General features: G+C 37.8%; 1 protein-coding gene and 1 pseudogene across 2 annotated transcripts in view; both read left to right on the top strand.

The window, feature by feature from the left end:
• TEC (tec protein tyrosine kinase) overlaps nt 1-18,154 on the top strand; it is a 130,813-nt gene that overhangs the window by 53,931 nt on the left and 58,728 nt on the right. The window lies entirely within an intron of this gene.
• Nucleotides 10,439-10,792, top strand: LOC112933359 (eukaryotic translation initiation factor 1 pseudogene; annotated as a pseudogene).

Genomic DNA, 18,154 nt, shown 5'->3' on the forward strand with positions numbered 1-18,154 from the left:
AATACTCCACAGACAATATAATAGTTAGTATACTAGGGTTTTTTGTTTTTTTTTTTTTTGTTTTGTTTTGGTTTTTTTTGTTTTGTTTTGTTTTTGGCTTTGGAAATTCTCAGCTATATTATCCCATGAAAACTCATTTTCTTATTGGCAGTTGAGCTTCCTTGTTTCTGAAATTAGGTTGTAGCAGCTCCATGTCTTGTGTCTCAGTTTCCTTTCTTGTGTCTCTTCTCCTACTTCTCGGTTGTATCTGTTTTATATTCTAGGGACTTGGATCTGAGTTTCCTCATCATTAGTCATGTTAAAGGGGGAAGATGCAGGTCTGAAGTCCTTTACCTCCTTAATTTGCCAAATTAATTTATTTTTATGTCATAAGTTACTATTTTTTTCTCTAGGAAGTGGAAACTTATATAATACTTTTTTTTAAAAAAAGATTTCATTTATTTATTAATGAGAGAGAGGTAGAGAGAGAGAGAGAGAGAGAGAGAGAGGCAGAGACACAGGCAGAGGGAGAAGCAGGCTCCTCTCAGGGAGACCAATGCAGGACTCGATCCCATAACTCCGGGATCATGCCCTGAGCCGATGGCAGATGCTCAACCGCTGAGCCACCCAGGCATCCTGAAACTTATTTAAGACAGAAGGGGGGGAAAATACCACTCGTGAAATTGTTTGGGTAACTTTTTATTTTGCTGTAGTTTCAACTTAAAGAAAAATTGGAAGAATAGTGCAAGGAATTCTCAAGTATCCTTTACTGAGATTCATGTATGGTCTCTAGTTGCCCCATTTGCTCTCTCGTTCCCTTGGTCTCTTTCTCTTTGTGTGTTGTTTTCTGAACCATTTGAGAGAAAGTTGTAGACGTTGCCCCTTTTACCACTGAAAGGGTCTTTGTGTTTTGTCTAGGAACAGCCATTCTTTTTTATAACCACAGTATGATGATCAAAGTCAAGACTTTTAACACTGATTCAACACTTTGATCAAATCCAGAGTCTGTGGTCAAATTTCCTTCATCATGCCACTAATGACTTCATAGCTATTTCTCAACCTCCTCCCCTTGCCAAGTTCAAGATCCAATCCCAGTTTATATATTGCATTTTGTTGGTCAAGACAAAGGTTTTAAACGTGGTGCAAGGAGAAGAGTTGTATAGAAGAAATGCTGTTTTTTGGTTACATACTATGGAATGCCAGCTATCTTACAAATACTCAGTGATTATGTGTGAACGTCCATAAACATGAAATCAGGTTTTTTGTGTGTGAACGTCCATAAACATGAAATCAGATCTAAAAGCCGTTATAGTCTGTTCTTCTCTCATTCTCATGGTCATCATTAGGAGATGAAGATCCCCCTCCTGACAAAGAGATTATTTTAGCCTGGTCCATTAGGATGAGTAAAAATGACTTATTCTTGTTTCCATATGTTCCTCCCACCTTCAGTTTTAAGTTTTTATTCCTCCATCTCAAAATAGTTGTTAGGCATATAAGGCATATTATGAAGGACCGTATAGTATTAATAATTATTAGTCAATGAAGTGGGAGTTTAATCAGAGGTTTGGTGCTTGTGCTACTTAAAAGTAGAAATAATAAAAATAGTTCATATTTTGCAAAACATTCTTGGATCTGGCTGTCCTCGCCGTATTTTATTCATTGATTATTTGAGACAGAGTATAAGGAAAATCAGTATTTTTGTTCAGATAGGCTATTACCTAGTTTAATTTTATTCATAAGACTTAGCTCTCAGCGGAGTGCCTGAGGGGCACAGTTGGTTAAGTGTCTAACACTTGGTTTTGTCTCAGGTTATGATCTTGGGGTTGTGGGATCAAGCTCTGCATCTGGTTCTGTGCTCAGTGTGGTGTCTGCTGGAGATTCTCTCCGTCTCTCCCTGTCCCTCTCCGACGTGCGCGTGTGTGCACACACTCTCTCTCACTCTCTCTCTTTAAAATAAATAAATAAGTCTTTCAAAAAAGACTTGGCTCTTAGCATTTTTTAGTGATATCAAAAAATCAGATTTCCCTCAAAGTTTTATTTAGCGACTTTCCCACTGAATGTATTCAAAAGACTTGTGCCATAGGCACTGAAGGCAGTTGGGAAAAGACCAAGTCCCAGAATGTTTGGAAATGGCATCACTGTTGAAATAAACAGTGTTTCTTCTCACCTCTGGTTTCCCACCTGCCTATCTTGAAAGAAACTTCTCTTCATTGGAAGTGTGTCAAACTTGTTGCAGTTTTTGAAAAAGAAAACTATATTTGACATCATGAATTTTGTAACATATGAGTTTTATTTTTTCCCTGTTGCATCATGAACTACTGGGCTGGGGATTCTTAGAAGTCTTTGAAGCTACTTCTGTAATTAGTAGCTTCTAGTGTTTGTTGATGAAGATAAGTATGATGGCACTTATCCTGAGGGACAAAGAAGAGGCCAAATAAATTATATGTGTGGAGGAAGCTGAAGGTGGATTATTAAATTATATTAAGTTATATTATTAAATTATTAAATTATATGTGTGGAGGTGGCAGAAATGTAGATTTTAGGGGGTAGTGGAGGTTGGGGAAGGGTTGAAGGCCTCTACTTGGCCAAGGGTTGGAGTATGAGCAATGTTGGCCAGGGAGTGCCTATTCCATGCAGGGAGAGCAGCATGTCCAAAGGCCATGAGGTAGAAGGGGATTTGGTATGTTTGTGGAACTGCTCTGTTCTAGAACTATGTAGATTTCTGTAACTGACAGTTGCCCATACAAGGGGATAGTTGGTTTGTTAGTAATAAAGAATTATATAATTTTAGAGTTTGAAGGTATTTTAAAGAATGACCCTCAAATTTTTCACTTGTGAGAACTGAGGTTAAGGAAGTGATCTGCTCGAGTTCACCCATTAAGCTGATTGCTAAGCCTGGACCAAGACCCAGATCTGAATGTTCCTGAGTTAGCCTCTGATTGTACTGCCTTAGTTCGGGAAAGGATGTGTTTGGGTTGCCCAAGTAGGTGAGAGCACTTACACAGCTGGTACAATATGGTTATTCACAGACTAGACACTACCAGTGATTCTTCAGGTACCTTTGCTTAAAAATACTGATCGCTTCTCTGCCTTTGCAGAGAAAGAGCAAAGGCTCTTGCTGCACATAATAGTTTTCTTCCTTGTAACTGTAGTACCACCCCCATCAGCTGAAAGTGTCTTGCCCTTTTAAAATTATTGTTAAATTTCTTTATATTTTTATTATTATAGCCTTTTCCCCCCTCATGAACTACATAATAATCTTCTCAAGGGCAAAGGTTGTTGCCTCATAAATGAAACATATCACACAATGCCTTGTACCCATTGGGCTCTCAAAAAAGTCTTTGTTGGCAATAATTATGATGGTGGTGGTCTGTTATTGTTCTGAGGAGCAAAGAGATCTTTAGAGACGTTGTGATAGTTATTTCTCATGCAATTTTGTTGTTGTTGTTTTAGTTAGGAGATGCATTATTTAAGTGTAGAAACAAAACTTCTTTCTTAATTTGGTATTTATTAGTGTTATCCTCTCCCCCAAATGGAAATGTGGACATTATTTTAAACAACTAGAGTCTCAACTGTCAGAAGAAATCACCCAGCAATTTAAGAAAGTGAAACTGCTTGTTGAGTTGTTTCTGGGCTGTTCAGGACATGCTAAGTCTTAGCCATTGGTCAATGCTGGTCAGGTGCCTGTAGAGGATTATCTGCAGAATGGAGCTTAGAAACACCTGTGTTATTCAGCAATTAATTCTGACTAATAGGAGAACTCCTGCCATTGTTGGCATTTAGGTTTTGTGAATACAGTGTTCTTCTCAGATAAAATATTGAAGTTTGATGATTGCTACTTGAGATTGTTAAAAACATTGATATTGTCTTATTACCAAAGCCATTTACTTTAAAAATTTTTAATCATAGAGAATTGTCTATAATGCTTACATGATTCCACACAACTAAACACCTAAAATGAAAAATTGTACCGAATATAGTTGCTTGCTAAATAAAATTAAATGTGTAAGTAAGAGATGTAAATCTCTCAAGATTTTTAATAGATTAAAAATTATCCCCTCCCCCTCATTATCCTAGTTGTATGAGAAAATGTTTTTCCATTCTATCTTGATTCCACATAACCACGTAGGTACAGCTGTGCCTTAATTTTATTTGCCACAAAAAAGGAACATGAATGGGTATAATTCCTGGCTCATGAGATTGTAATGTAAATTTTTCTTATTTTAGTTTATCTATTTTTTATTTTTTTAAAGATTTTTAAAAATTCATTTATGAAAGAGAGAGAGAGAGAGAGACAGGCAGAGACACAGGCAAAGAGAGAAGCAGGCTCCACGCTGGGAGCCTGATGTGGGACTCGATCTCGGGTCTCCAGGATCACGCCCTGGGCCAAAGGCAGGCGCTCAACTGCTGAGCCACCCAGGGGTCCCCTGAATTTTTCTTATTTTAGAGGGATATGTAAGTTACATATATAATTGTATATTTATAAATTATATATAGAATTGTGTACTTATAAGTTACAGAATTTATATATCAAAGTATTATATATTTATTAAATATATTTATTTAAATATATATTAATATGTTTTTTATTTATATATTTTGTGGCAGAAGAGAGGCCATAAGTCCATACACTTTTGTTTGTTATGTGGGACTCACCTCATTTGTTTTAGTTTATTCATTAGTGGTACAGCAAAGATTTACTATGTACAGTATGCTAGGGACTGGGGAATTAAAAGATACACGATTCTGGCTTTGTTAAGCTTACAGTCTAGGTAAGAGATAGCTCTACTTTTATAGGTTCATAATGACTGACTTTTTTGTTTTTTAAGATTTTATTTATTTATTTATGAGAGACACAGAAAGAGGCAGAGACATAGGCAGAGGGAGAAGCAGGCTCAGGGAGCCTGATGCGGGACTCCATCCTGGGACCTCAGGATCATGACCTGAGCCTAAGGCAGACGCTCAACCGCTGAGCCCCCCAGGTGCCCCCTGACCAACTTTCTTATGTTGTATCTGCTCTACTTTGGAGCTGGAGTTCTCATCCTTCTGCTCCACCTATTGTTTGCCTTGGCCTATGACCTTTTCACTTCACTTGCCCTTGGGTTTCCAGGTGTAAATGGAGTAGTTACACATACAGGATTTCAGGGTTTCCTTCTGTTTTTCCATTTTTCTGTAGATTTCACAAAAGTACAAGGGTTTTGCATGCATGCTTGCAATGCTCTGTTCTCTGTAGCCTCCCCATTAAGTGTATCTGTAGATAACCAACCCATTTACCCACCACTTATTTTACAAGTGAAGAAACTGGGGGACAAAGTCAGGTCGCCTTCTCTGAATCGACATCCCACTTGAGTAGGTGAACCAACATGTCTTGTCTTTCTGTCTAATGTGCTATCTGTTAAACCACATTGTGCTACTGACCGCAAAGGGGGACTTCCTTAAACATAACTCCACTGACCACCTGTATACATAGTTTCCTTCCTCCTTCCCTGCTTTGGCTTTATGTATCAGCCCTTGAAAAGGGAGTTCTTTTAATATTGTTGGTTTGTGTCTCTTCTTTCGTCACTGTTCCACTGTGAGGTGGTGGGAGTCTATGCAGGCAAGTAAATTGGAGTTTGTGGAAGAGAAGGAAGAAAATATTTCTGGGAATGGTTATATGAAAGAAGTTGAAAAGGGTTATACTTAGGGGCACCTGGGTGGTTCAGTGGTTAAGCATCTGCCTTTGGCTCAGGGCATGATCCCAGGGTCCTGGGATCGAGTCCCACATCGGGTTCCCCGCGGGGAGCCTGCTTCACCCTCTGCCTGTGTTTCTGCCTCTGTGTCTCTCATGAATAAATAAATGAATTTTTTTTTAAAGGGTTATACTCAGATGGTAACTCTTAAGAACTTTAAAGTGGATTTGGTTAAATAGTTCATTGCAGAAATACTTAAAGCTGTTCTTCAAGTAACTCAATTCAGTATGAATGTATTCACGTTCATAGTCAACCCTAACAGGAGAGAACAGTGTCACCACTGAGAAGGACCTCCTCTAAATCTTCTATAATAGATTATTAAGTTTAACATTTTTTTTTTACAAGAGTAAGCAGATTTTGGGGTTAGTTCAGTCCTGACTAGGATTGATTATAGTACATCATCAAAATAAATGATAGAGATTTGAATTTTCTTGGAAAAAGAATGAGTAGCTTTATGCTAAAGGTCAAATATGTAATTCAGAATTTCTTTTTAACAGGGCCATTATTTTCACATGTCACATTTAATCACTTTCTAAGGATAGAGGTTGTGACTGAAATATCTACAGGAAACAAAACCAACATCCAGTGGATGAAATAGTATATTTCCTGAGGTTCTGGAATCAGCTATCAGCAGTTTTCTGTTCCCTCTTAATAATAGGGAACTTCAGTAGTGTTCTGCAGCCCATTTCCAAGCTAACAAGAATTTCTTTGTGTTTGCAAGTGAGAGATTATGACCATGGACTCTGGAGCCAGATTACCTGGATTGAAATCCTAAATTTCTTACTTTTGAGCTTGTATAATTGGACAAGTTACTTAAGGTCAATGCCTCACTTTTCTCATCTTCAAACTGGGGAGAAAGTAGTACCCCACCCCAGGTTTTGTTGAGTGAATGGGTCACTACAAGTGAAATGGTCAGGACAGCTCCTGGCATACAGTAAGTGCCATATAATCACCTGCAGTTGCTGTAATAGCTATACACACAAGGCAGGTTGCCCAGTCGCTCGCTTTTGTCCTTTTTTGGAATGCATTTCAGGGTTTTTGCTCTTGAATCTGACTTTTCCCAGATCCAGACATTTTTGCAGTAAGTATAGCTGTGCCGTTCTCCTGGTGTCGCAGGGGGTCCACTATTCCCTTTGATCTCAGTTGCATTTTGGGGCTGGGGTAACTGGTGGAAATGCATACGCAGAGCAGGGCTACTTCACGTTCCAGGCATCTCGGGGCCTGTGTTGGTAGGACTCTCATCGGGGACCGTCTGCTCTGAATGTTTTCCCCTGGGTGTGTGTGTTGGTGGAGCACGTGACAGTGTAGTGCTCGTGAGAGACGTACTGTTCCTTCAGTCTGACATTTTCATATACCGCAGGTAGATCTACTATGAAGTTAGAGAAAAGCAAGCCTTAGAGGCTTAATTCCAGAACCCTTTTTCAGGGTCCTGGAAAGATCCTAGCAGTTTTCTACTCATAATTTTGCACTTGAAAAAAAAAAGAGCCTTCTACTTAACCTGTATAAGCATCAGGCCACTCGAAATCTAGATCTAAATCGAACTTCAATAAAAAAAATTTATTTTAAATAACAAACCCTGGATCTGTTTCTGCATAGTATAGAAGAGTTTATTTGCTCTAATATCTGACCGCGTCTACAAATCTGTCAGTGAAATACCTGCAGGTGTCTCTGCTGTACGATCACTAAGGAATCAAGCACATTTCTAATTAGCTTATGTTCTGAAAAGTCTTCCTTTCAAGAGCAGAGTGATATATATCCACCTCTCTTACATTTATTTCTCTTTAATATTTTCAGAGTTGTTTTTTAAAGTACCGTACTTTTCTTGTTAAATGAATTCCTGAGTGTTTATGGTTATAGGTCTTCATAGAATGTTTGAATTAGGTATTGTGAACATATAATCAAGCTCTGGATCTTTATAAATCTATTGTGTAACTAACCAGTATACTGTGCTATTTCTAAATATGACATAGAGGCACAATTTTCTATTGCCAATTTTGCTATAAAAGGGTTATTTTCTGGGGCACCTGGGTGGCTTAGCGGTTGAACATCTGCCTTCAGCTCAGGTCCTGATCCTGGGGTCCTGGGATCGAGTCCCGCATTGGGCTCCCCACAAGGACCCTGCTTCTCCCTCTGCCTGTGTCTCTGCCTCTCTCTGTGTGTGTCTCTCATGAATAAATAAATAAAATCTTTTGAAAAGAAAAGGGTTATTTTCTGTTACATTTAATCCAAATAATGAGAAGAAAACAGTTTTTAAAAAGTTAACAAAAATAAAAGCATCTTAAATTCCAAGTACAAATATTCAAAAGGGTGGGTGGGATTAAATATTTCTTTGCTGAGCAAGCTATAAACAGTGTATGCTGGAGGGAAAGATTGATGGGGGATGGTGGAAGAATGTACATAACCGATATCTGCAAATTTTCTGAATCGATTGAAATATAAAATGTAAAGGCAGAGAAATCTAGATTTGTAATTCATAATCACTACCAATTAGTGGGGTACTAAGATTCAAACCTGGGCCATTTCTCCAGACACCTCTATCCTAATTTTCTAGCTAAAAACAACCACCACAACAGCAAAACTTCTTACTTGAAAAAGTTAATTTAACAAAAATATTTTAAATGCCTCTTTTGTGGCAGGTACTGCTCTAGGCCGTGAGACCACAAAGGAGTAGATAAGACATATGTCCTATTCTCCTGGACTTAAATTTTAGAGGAGAAAGATAGCACAAAAGAAGCCAATAAATATCTCCTGCCATGATGAAAAGCAAAGCAGGATAGAAGAGGTGGAGCCTTGCATGCATGTGTGTTTTTTTGTTTTTTTGTTTTTTTTTTTTTGTAGGTGATGGGAGGAATGGAGATCTTAAAAAGAGCAAGGCAGGCCACATGGAAGCCCTGGGGGAGGGGAAGCCAGGAATGCAAGACCTCAAGAGGGTCAGCAGGTGCTTCCTTGCTCAAGGAACAGCAGAGAGCCTGAAGTGGAACAGGGGTGGGGTGGGATGTGTTGAGGAGGAGGCCCCCAGTCACCACACCCCACGCATGAATGGCTTTGTGGGCACGGAAAAAACTTTGGGTTTTTTTCTTTTTTAATGTGATAGGAAGATTTTAGAGGGTTATGAGTGGGGAGTGACAAAATTTGGCCCTTGCACATCAAGACTCTGTGGCACAGGGGGAGATGAATTGGCAGTGTGAAGGTTTGAGGCTTAGTTTCAGCTCTGCTAGCCAGTTTGACCTGGGGGAGGTCATTAATCCACTCAGTGCCCCAGTTTCTACCTTAAAATAAGGATTCTGGATTATGCAAATAGTTAACCAGAATCTTTTTCATGGCCAAATATGATTCTCAGATCTTTAAATAGCTATTAAGTGTCCACCATATTGGCAGTAGTTATTGGCTATGGGGAATAGAAGACCTACTTTCTGCTCAGACTTTGGAACTTCCCTGCTCTCAGCCCTGAGCCTCACCCCTGCCTCTGGGCCGCCATGTGTGGGTGTGTGTATAGTGGTGTTTCACTGTCTTTTCTACCTGCATTTCTCTGATTACTTCAGAGGATGAGCAAGTCTACATATTTTCAGTGTCCATTGGTATGTACTCTCTGTTGAAGTGCCCATTTAGGTATTTTTCCTCCTTTTTTCAATTAGACTTTCTACTTTTTCTTCTTTATTTTCTCCTTGCCCATATATGCTTTGCAAATACTTATTTCCACTTTGTGGCTTGTCTTTGAAGTCTCCTACTGCCTTTTTTTTTTTTTGGCTTATTGTGGTACAATACAGATAAAATTTACCATTGTAACCATTTTTGACTTCAGTGGCAGCAAGTGCATTCATCATGTTGTGCGATAAGCACCCCTCTCTAGTTCCAAAGCTTTTCATCACCCCAAACAGAAACCTTGAGAAAGTTCTGTGTGCACTTGAGAAGAGTGTGTATTCTGGTGCTTTTGGGTGGAGTGTTCTGTAAATATCTCTTAAGTCCATCTGGTCTGACGTGTCGTTTACAGCTGACATTTGCTTATTGATTTTCTGTCTAGATGCTGTATACATTGATGCAAGTGGGGTATTCCAGACTCCTACTATTACTGTATTTCTACCTTTAAGTTGATTAGTATGTATTTTGTATTTGTATTTTGTAGGAGCTTTATGTATTTTGGTGCTCCTATGTTGGGTGCATGAATATTTACAAATATCATATCCTCTTGTTGGAATGACCCCTTTATCATTATGTAATGGCCTTCTTTGATTCTTATTACAGTCTTTGTTTTAAAGTCTTTTTTCTGATATAAGTATAGTTAGCCCAACACTCTTTTGGTTCCTATTTGCATGGATATCTTTTTCCATTTCTTCTTCTTTTGTTTTTTTTTTTTTTTTTTTTTTTTGAGATTTTATTTATTTATTCATGAGAGACACAGAGAGAGAGGCAGAGATGTAGGCAGAAGGATAAGCAGACTCCCTGCGGGAAGCACGATGAGGAATTTGATCCCAGGACCCCGGGATCATGCCCTGAGCTAGAGGCAGACACTCAACCACTGAGCCACCCAGGCATCCCCCATATCTTCACTTTCAGTCTGTTTCTTTACATCTGAAGTGAGTCTCTTGGCCCCAGTCACTGAGCCACTTCCAAGGACTCAGCAGCCTCCCCCTTGAGCTTTCTTGCTTCTTGATGCTTCTTCCCCCATGCTGGCCTTCTCCTGCCACCACCTTCTGCAGGCCATTTCTATCCAGAAAAATGAGTCATATCTTATGTCTGCTCTCTGGACTCTCCACTCTCTTGACCTTTTTTCTGATTCAAGTTAAGGGTGATGATCTGCTTCCTGCTGACACTGAGGACTATATCCATATACGAATTCAACAGAGAAACAGCAGGAAGACCCTTACTACTGTCCAAGGGATCCATTATGATTACCATAAAAAGGTGTTTAAGAAGAAATTTGCTTGTAATGGTACTGTAATTGAGCATCCAGAATATGGAGAAGTAATTCAGCTCCAAGATGATCAATGTACAAGAACATGTGCTAATTCACAGAGATTGGATTTGCTGAGGACAACCAGCTGAAGCTTCATGGTTTTAAGTGCTTTTGGCTCACTGAAGCTTAAGTGAGGATTTCCTTGAAATGGGTCAAATTTCCCTTCTGTCTCTTGTCACAAGTTTAAAAACTTCACAGCTTTTAGACTCTTACTATTTGGGATCTGCTTTTAACTTGGAATGGTGTAACTCCTTCATGCAATAAACAGAAAAGAGCCAAGAAAAAAAATGTGAATCTCTTGTAGGCAGCATATATATAGGTCTTGGTTTTTTTTTTTTTTTTTTAATCCAAATAGCCACTCTGTGTCTTTTGATTGGAGAATTTAGTTTATTTACATTCAAAGTAATTATTGATAGGTGTGTACTTATTGCCATTTTGTTAATTGTCTTCTGGCTGTTTTTGTAGTTCCTTTTCTGATCCTTTTTTTTTTTTTTTTCCTTTTCTCTCTGTTGTTTGATGACTTTCTTTAATGGTATACTTATGTTCCTTTCTATCTTTTATGTATTTACTGTAGGTTTTTGCATTGTGATTATCACAAGACTTACATATGACAACTTATATATTTTTAGTTGATAACAATTTAAGTTTGATCACATTCTAAAACTCTACATTTTTACTCTCCCCCATGCTTCATGTTTTGAGGTCACATTTTACTCTTTTAATCTTATGTATCCCTTATTAGTAATTGTAATCAATTATTACAATTAAGTAGTTATTTTTAATACTCCTGTCTTTTCACCTTCATACTACCTTTGTAAGTAATTAACCCATTACTTTTAATATATATGTACCTTTCCAGTGAGATTTATTCTTTCATATGTTTTCTTGTTCCTCATTAGTACCCTTTCTTTGTGGCTCAAAGATGTTCCTTTAACATTTCTTGTAAGGCCATGTGGTGCTTGGGTGGCACAGTCAGTTGAGCAGCAACTTTTGATTTCAGCTCAGGTCATGATCTAGAGTTCTGGGCTCAAGTACCATATTGGGCTGTGCACTTAGTGGAGGAATCTGCTTGAAATTTTCTCTTTCTCTCCCTCTTCCTCTGCTCTTACTTTCACTCTCTCTCAAATAAATAATTAAATCTTAAACAAACAAACAAAAAACAAACAAACCCACATTTCTTGAGGCCAGGTTAGTGATGATGAACTCCTTTGGCTTTTCCAAAGATTCTGAGAAACTTTGTTGGGTAGAATATTCTTGGTTGGAAGTTTTTTTCTTTCAGCTCTTTGATTTTATCATGCCACTCTCTTATGAACTGCAAACTGCTGAAGCAAGTCTAAATAAATTTAAGAGAATTAAAATCGTATCAGGCATCTGACCAGAGTGGTATGAAAGTAGTGATCAGTTATGTGAAGAAAACTGGAAAAAGCACAAATATAAGGAGATTAAACAAATACTACTGAACTACTAATGGATCAATGAAGAAGTGAGAAGAGAAATAAAAAATATGCTGAGATGAATGAAAATGAAAATAAACCAAAATTTATGGAATGCAACAAAAAAGTTTTGAGAGGGAATACATAGTGATAAATGTCTAACTCAAGAATGAGAAAAGTTTGAAACAAACAACTTAACTTTATACCTTAAGGAACTAAAAAAAGAAGAACAAATGAAGCCTGAAGTTAGGAGGAAGGAAATAACAAAGATTAGAACAGAAATAAAGGAAATAAGGACTCAAAAGGCAATAGAAAAGATCAGTGAAGAGCTGGTTCTTTGAAAACATAAAATCAACAAAGCTTTAGCTAAACTCATCAGGAAAAAAGAAATCTCAAAGAAATAAAATGAGAAACAAAAGTGCTGTTAATAAGTAAAAACACAGAAATACAGAGAATCTTAAGAAACTACTATGAACAATTATATACTATCAATTTTTAAAAAGATTTTATTTATTTATTCATAAGGGACACACACACACACACACACAGAGGCAGAGACACAGTCAGAGGGAGAAGCAGGCTCCTCGCAGGGAGCCCGACGTGGGACTCGATCTCGGGTCTCCAGGATCACACCCTGGGCTGAAGGCGGCGCTAAACTGCCTTCTCAGTCTTCCAAGAAGTAGAAGAGGAAGGAACTCTTCCAAACTCATTTTATGAGGCCTGCATTACCCTAATACTGAAACCAGACAAGAATGTCACAAGAAAAGAAAATTACAGAGCAATATTCCTATGAACATACACGTAAAAATCCTCAACCAAATATCAGTACACTGATTTAGCTGTATATTTATAGTATTATATGCCATGATCAAGTGGAATGTATTCCAGGGACTCAAAGATGGTTCAACATCTGCAAATCAGTCAATGTGATATGCCACATTAACAAAATGATGGATAAAAATCTTTGATCATCTCAGTAGATGCAGAAAAAGCATTGACAAAATTCAACATCCATTTGTGATAAAAACTCTCAACAGGGTGCCTTCGTGGCTCAGTCAGTGAAGAGTCTGCCTTCGGCTCAGATCACCATCTCGGGGTCCTGGGATCATGCCCTGCATCAGGCTCTCTGCTCAGCTGGGGGGGTCTCCTTCTCCCTCTGCCTCTACCCCCAGTCGTGTGTGCATGCACACACTCTCTCAAATAAATAAATAAAATCTTAAAAAAACCACATCTCTCAATAAAGCAGATATAGGGGGAACATATCTCAACATAATAAAGGCCATATATAACAAACCTACAGCTAACATCATACTCAGTAGTGAAAAGCTGAAAGCTTTTCGTCTAAGATGAACAAGGCAATGATGTCCACTTTCACCAATATTGCTCAACATAGTATTGGAAGTCCTGGCCAGAACAATTAGCAAGAAAAGAAAATAAAAGACATGCTAATTGGAGAGGAACAAGTAAAACTATCAGTACTTGCAGATGACATGACATTATGTGTAAAAGACTCTAAAGAGTACATGAAAAAACTTAGAACTGATAAATGAATTCAACAAAGTTGCAGGACATAAGATCAATAAAAATATCTGTTGCATTTCTACAAACTAATAACAAACTATTAGAGACATTAAGAAAACAATCCTATTTAAATTACAGCAAAAAGAATAAAATTCCTAGAAATCAATTTTATTAAGGAGGTAAAAGACCTATTTGCTGAAAACTATAAGTCATTAATGGAGAAAGTTGAAGAAGATACAGATAAATGGAAAGATATTCCATCTTCATGAATTGGAGGAATTGATATTTTTAAAATGTCTATACTACCCAAAGTGATTTACAGACTCAGTGCAACTCCTATCAAAATTCCAATGGTATTCTTCAAGAAATGGAACAATCCTAAAATTTGTATGGAAACGCAAAAGACTCCAAATAGCCAAAGGAATCTTGAGAAAGAAGAACATAGCTGGAGGCATCACCCTCTCTGATTCCAAACTATATTATAAAGCTATAGTAATCAAAACAGTATGGTACAGCATAAAAATAGACATACAGATTAATAGGGAATAGGATCCCTGAAATAAACCTAAGCATATGTGGTGAATTAATTTATGAAGAGGAGCAAGAATATACAGTGGAGAAAGGATAGTCTCTTTGATAAATGGTGCTTAGAAAACTGGACAGCCACATGCAACAGAATGATATTGGACCACTTTCTTATACTATACACAAAAATTAACTCGAAATAGGTAAAGACTTGAACATAAAACCTGAAACCATAAAACTCCTAGAAGAAAACATAGGTAGTAATCCTTGATATAGTCTTGGCAATGATTTTTTGGATATGACACCACAGGTAAAGGCAACAAAATCAAAACTAAAGGGGACTACATCAAACTAAAAGTCTTCTGCACATCAAAGGAAACCATCAATAAAATGAAAAGGCAATCTACTGAATAGGAGAAAATATTTGCAAGTCATATAGATGATAAAGGGTTAATATCCAAAATATATAAATAATTCATACAAGTCAGTAGCAGAAAAACCAATCTGATTTTTAAAAAAATAGGCAGAAGATCTGAAAATGTATTTTTCCAAAGTAAACATACAAATGGCCAACAGGTACATGAAAAAGATGCTCACCATCGGGAAATGCAAACCAAAATCACAATGAGATATCACTTCACACCTGTTAGAATGGGTATTATCACAAAAACAAGAAGTAACAGGTGTTAATGAGGATGTGGAGAAATGGGAACTCTTGTGCTTTGTTGGAATGTGAATTGGTGCAGACACTATGAAACAAATATGGAAGTTCCTTTAAAAATTAAAAATAGAACTACCGTATGACCCAGCAATTCCAGGGTATTTACCTGAAGGAAAAAACACTAACTCAAAAAGGCATAGGCACCCCCATATTCATTGCAGCATTATTTACAATAGCTAAGGTAAAGAAACAACCTAAGTAGTCATCAATGGATGAATGGCTAAAGAGGATGTGGTAGTATTTCAGTGGAGTATTTCAGCCATAAAAAGAATGAAATCTTACTATTTGTGACAGCATGGATGGACCTCAAGGGCTTTGTGCTAAGTGAAATAGAGCAAGACAAATGCTGTATGAGTTCTTTTATATGTGGAATCTAAAAATAAAACCCAAAACCCAACAGTGACAAGAAAACCAAGCTTATGGCTACAGAGGACAGATTGGTGGTTGCCCAAGGTGGGAGTTTGGGGTGGGAGAAATGGTGAAGGAGAGCAGGAGGTGAGATATTTAAAATCATTTAAAAATAAAGTGATCGGGAGCAAAAAAATTCACACCCACACTTAGAATTCATAGTTTCTCTTGTTTTACATAAAAAATTCATTAAAGCATCTTTTGAAAGTAAAAACGAGCCGCTTCCCATACATTCTGTGAGATGATCCATTGGTTCCTAAATTGCAGTAAAATTTTCTCAGCACTAAGATTCACAAATATTGCACAAGAGTAAATGAGGCTTCCTGAGCATGTCAACATGTAGCTTTCACCTTTATCGGTGATACCTGCCCATCACCAGAAATATTTTTTGTTTTTATTTAGAAAGAGGTATAGATTCTTGCTAATTATTTCTAGTCCCTCAATTTAAATTATTAAGCTCTACTTATAACATTCTGCCCTTTTACCTCTAGTTTTTGAGAGTCTTTATGATTATCAATTTTAAGAATCAGGAGTCAGCTAACTTGAAGTCTCATGCTGGTTTGGTCTTTGGGACCAGGGAGTCACATGATTACTCTGAACCTCAATCATTTGTACCTAAAGAGCAGGGGCAGGGGGAGTAACATACGCCTTACCTATTTCACACAGTTGTGAAAATCGTATTAAAAAACGTTGATGAGAATATTTTGCATCTTAAAAAAATAGTTTTTGTTAATGCTCATTTGATTGCCATTATCTATCAATCATCTGAAAAGTCAGAAAATATTAGATCATGTAAATCCAGATGGCACAAAATTACATAATTAACACTTGAAAAAAAAACTACATATAGCTTTGATCATTCCTCAAAACAAAGGAAGGAAGGAAGGAAGGAAGGAAGGAAGGAAGTGAAAGAAGAAAGAAAGAAAGAAAGAAAGAAAGAAAGAAAGAAAGAAAGAAAGAAAAAGAAAGAAAAGAAGAGAAAAAAGAAAACAGCTGGAAGCTATCTAGAAGGTGACTAAAATATTCAAAGGGAAGAGCTGCCCATGTAAACACATATACTAAACATTATAGAATCCTAAAGATGATACAATGAGGGCCAGGAGAGGAAACCAATGGATTAAGAAGAAGAAAGGAAGAAAAGAAAGAAAAGAAAGAAGTGAAAGAAAGAAAAGAGGAAAGGAGAAAAAAGAAAGAAAGCTCGATCATATGTGTCAAGCCGTCAGTCCCTATTTCCCCCTCCTCCCGGCCCCTGGCACTGGTCTGCCTCCTGTCCTTATGGATTTACCTCTTCTGTATATTTCATATAAATAGACTTATATGGTACTTTTTGTGTCTGGCTCCTTTCACCTGGCATAATGCTGTCAAGGCTCATTCATACTGTAGCATGTATTAGTCCCCCTTTCCTTCTTATGACTAAATAATATTCTGTCATGTTTTCATTCATCCATTGATGGGTATTCAGATTGTTTTCACCTTTTGGCTGTTGTGACTAGAGCTGCTCTGCATATCCATGCACACATTCTTGCGTGGACCTATGTTTTCATTTCCTTTGCTGGGCCATTGGATAACTATGTGTGACATTTTGAGGAAATGCTAGGCTGTTTTTCAAAGGGGCTGCAATATTTTCTATCCCCCCCCAGGCGTGTATCAGGGTTCCAATTTCTGTATATCCTCGGTGAGATACTTGTTATTATCAGTCTTGTTGATTCTAGCCATCCTACTTGGTGTGAAGTGGTAGCTTGTTGTGGTTTTGATTTGCATTTCCTTTATGGCTAATTGTGTTGAACTTCTTTTCATGCAGCCTATTTCTTTTAAAAATGCATATATACTTGCCATCTCTGGTTAGCCCCCCCCCCCCCCAAAATACACACACACACACACACACACACACACAGAACCACCTATCTGGCAGGAACGAAGGGCACAGTGGTGTCCTAGTAAATGTTTAGCAATGGTAGTTGAGGGAGAAGCCCTGATTTTCAGCGTTTGCTGAAAATAGTATAGTCCAGAGACTATGCTCCCACCGTGGCAGATTGCCAGCCACCTACAGGACATTGAGAGTGGAACATGGGAGTGGTATGCACAGTAGGCTCTCATGAGCTGGCATGAGCTGACTAGTGCATCAGTGGAGCAAAGTGAGCCTCCTTTGGGCTCCCTGGTATTGTGCAGGGTGGACACTGCCCAACTGTAGGGCTGCCATTCACATTAGTCTCAAGAGGAAAAGATATAGTGTCATTGAGTGTCTACCACATATTTATTTATTTTTTATTTTTTTTATTGGTGTTCAATTTGCCAACATATGGCATAACACCCAGTGCTCATCCCATCAAGTGCCCCCCTCAGTGCCCATCACCCAGTCACCCCCACCCCCCGCCCACCTCCCTTTCCACCACCCCTAGTTCGTTTCCCAGAGTTAGGAGTCTTCCATGTTCTGTCTCCCTTTCTGATATTTCCCACTCATTTTCTCTCCTTTCCCCTTTATTCCCTTTCACTATTTTTTATATTCCCCAAATGAATGAGACCATATAATGTTTGTCCTTCTCCGATTGACTTATTTCACTCAGCATAACCTCCAGTTCCATCCGTGTTGAAACAAATATTGGGTATTTGTCATTTCTAATGGCTGAGGAATATTCCATTGTATACATAGACCATCTACCACATATTTAATGTTCACCACAGTCTTTTGAAGCAGATTTTACTATCTTACTGTCAGAGAAATCCAAGGGTTAGAGAACATGTTGATTAACTGATGATTCACAACTGAATAAGCATCAAAGTTGGGATGTTCTTAATTTATTCATTTATTTATTTTAAAGATCTATTTATTTATTTTAAAGATTTATTTTTTTAATTTAAATTCAATTTGCCAACATAGAGTATA

The sequence above is a fragment of the Vulpes vulpes genome, chromosome 2 (genome assembly GCF_048418805.1).
Source record: "Vulpes vulpes isolate BD-2025 chromosome 2, VulVul3, whole genome shotgun sequence".
In the NCBI taxonomy this organism is placed as follows: Eukaryota; Metazoa; Chordata; class Mammalia; order Carnivora; family Canidae; genus Vulpes; species Vulpes vulpes.